Raw genomic sequence first — 2275 nt, 5'->3', positions numbered from 1 at the left:
ATGGATGCAGCTGGAAACCATCATTCTCAGCAAACTATCGCAAGAACAGAAAACCAAACACCGCATGTTCTCACTCATAGGTGGGAATTGCACAATGAGATCACTTGCACACAGGAAGGGGAACATCACACAATGGGGCCTATTGTGGGGAGGGGGAATGGGGGAGGGAATGCATTAGGAGATATAGCTAATGCAAATATCGAGTTAATGGGTGCAACACACTAACATGGCACATGTATACGTATGTAACAAATCTGCACATTGTGCACATGTACCCTAGAACTTAAAGTATTATATATATATATATAAAATCTTATTAAAAAAGAAACTCAAGTAACTGAAATAAGGCCTGCAGACAAGATTAGAGAAAAGAGAATGAAAAGAAATGAACAAAACCTCCAAGAAATATGGGACTATGTGAAAAGACCAAACCTACAATTGTTTTGTGTACCTGAAAGCAGATCTCTCTGTAGAAATCATACAATCCAGAAGGCATTGGGGGCCAGTATTCAACATTCTTAACGGAAGGAATTTTCAACCCAGAATTTTATTTGCAGCAAACTAAGCTTCATAAGTGAAGGAGAAATAAAATCCTTTCCAGATAAGCAACTGCTGAGATATTTTGTCACCTTCAGGCCTGTCTTACAGAATGTCCTAAAGGAAGCACTAAATATGGAAAGGAAAAACTGGTACCAGTCACTTCAAAAACACACCAAAATATGAAGATGAATGATGCTATGAAGAAACTGCTTCAACTAATGTGCAAAATAACCAGCTAGCATCATGATGACGGAATCAAATTCACACATAACAATATGAACCTTAAATGTAAATGGGCTAAATGCTCCCATTAAAAGACATGTGGCCGGGCGTGCTGACTGATGCCTGTAATCCCATCAATTTGGAAGGCGAAGACAGGCAGTTCACCTGAGGTCAGGAGTTCGAGACCAGCCTGGCCAACATGGTGAAACCACGTCCCTACTAAAGATACAAAAATCAGCTAGGTGTAATGACGGGCACCTGTAACCCCAGCTACTTAGGAAGCTGAGGCGCTAGCATTGCTTGAACCCAGGAGGCAGAGTTTGCAGTGAGCCAAGATCACGCCACTGCACTCTAGCCTGGGCAACAGAGCAAGACTTGATCTCAAAAAATAATAATAATAAATAATAAAATAAAAATAGAAACAAAAGACACAGACTGGCAAATTAGATAAAGAGTCAAGATGCATCGGTGTGCTATATTCAGGAGACCCAACTCATGTGCAAAGACACACATAGGCTCAGAATAAAGAGATGGAAGAATATTTACCAAGCAAATGGGAAAAAAAAAAAAAAAAAAAAAAACAGCAGGGGTTACAATCCCAGTCTCTGACAAAACAGACTTTAAACCAACAAAAATCAGAAAGGACAAAGAAGGACATTACATAATGGTAAAGGGATCAATGAAACAAGAAGACTAACTACACTAAAAATATATGTACCCATACAGGAGCAATCAAATTCTTAAAGCAAGTTCTTAAAGACCTACAAAGAGACTTAGACTCCTACACAATAATAACGGGAGACTGTAACACCCTACTGTCAATGTTAGACAGAATAATGAGACAGAAAATTAACAAGGACATCCAGTACTTCAACTCAACTCTGGACCAAGTGGACATATTAAAAATCTGCAGAACTCTCCACCCAAAATCAACAAAATATACATTCTTCTCAGCACCACATAGCACTTATTCTAAAGTCGACCACGTTATTGGAAATAAAACACTCTTCAGCAAATGCAAAAGAACGGAAATCATAACAAACAGTATCTCAGACCACAGTGCAATCAAATTAGAACTCAGGATGAAGAAACTCACTCAAAACCACACAACTACATGGAAATTGAACAACCTGCTCCCGAATGAATACTGTGTAAATAATAAAATTAAGGCAGAAATAAAGAAGTTATTTGAAACCCATGAGAACAAAGAAACAATGTACCAGAACCTCTGGTACACAGGTAAAAGCAGTGTTTAGAGGGAAATTTATAGCACTAAATGCTCACATCAGGAAGCTGGAAAGATCTAAAACCAACTCCTGAGCATCAAAATTAAAAGAACTAGAGAAGCAAGAGCAAACAAATTCAAAAGCTAGCAGAAGACAAGAAATAACTAAGATCAGAGCAGAAGAGAAGGAGATAGAGACATGAGCAACCCTTCAAAAAATCAATAAATTCAGAAGCTGGTTTTTGAAAATATTAACAAAACAGATAGACAGCTAGCTAGACTAATAAG

The sequence above is a fragment of the Mandrillus leucophaeus genome, unplaced genomic scaffold (genome assembly GCF_000951045.1).
Source record: "Mandrillus leucophaeus isolate KB7577 unplaced genomic scaffold, Mleu.le_1.0 Scaffold1318, whole genome shotgun sequence".
NCBI classification, from domain to species: Eukaryota; Metazoa; Chordata; class Mammalia; order Primates; family Cercopithecidae; genus Mandrillus; species Mandrillus leucophaeus.
Note: the sequence above shows the minus strand (reverse complement) of the source record.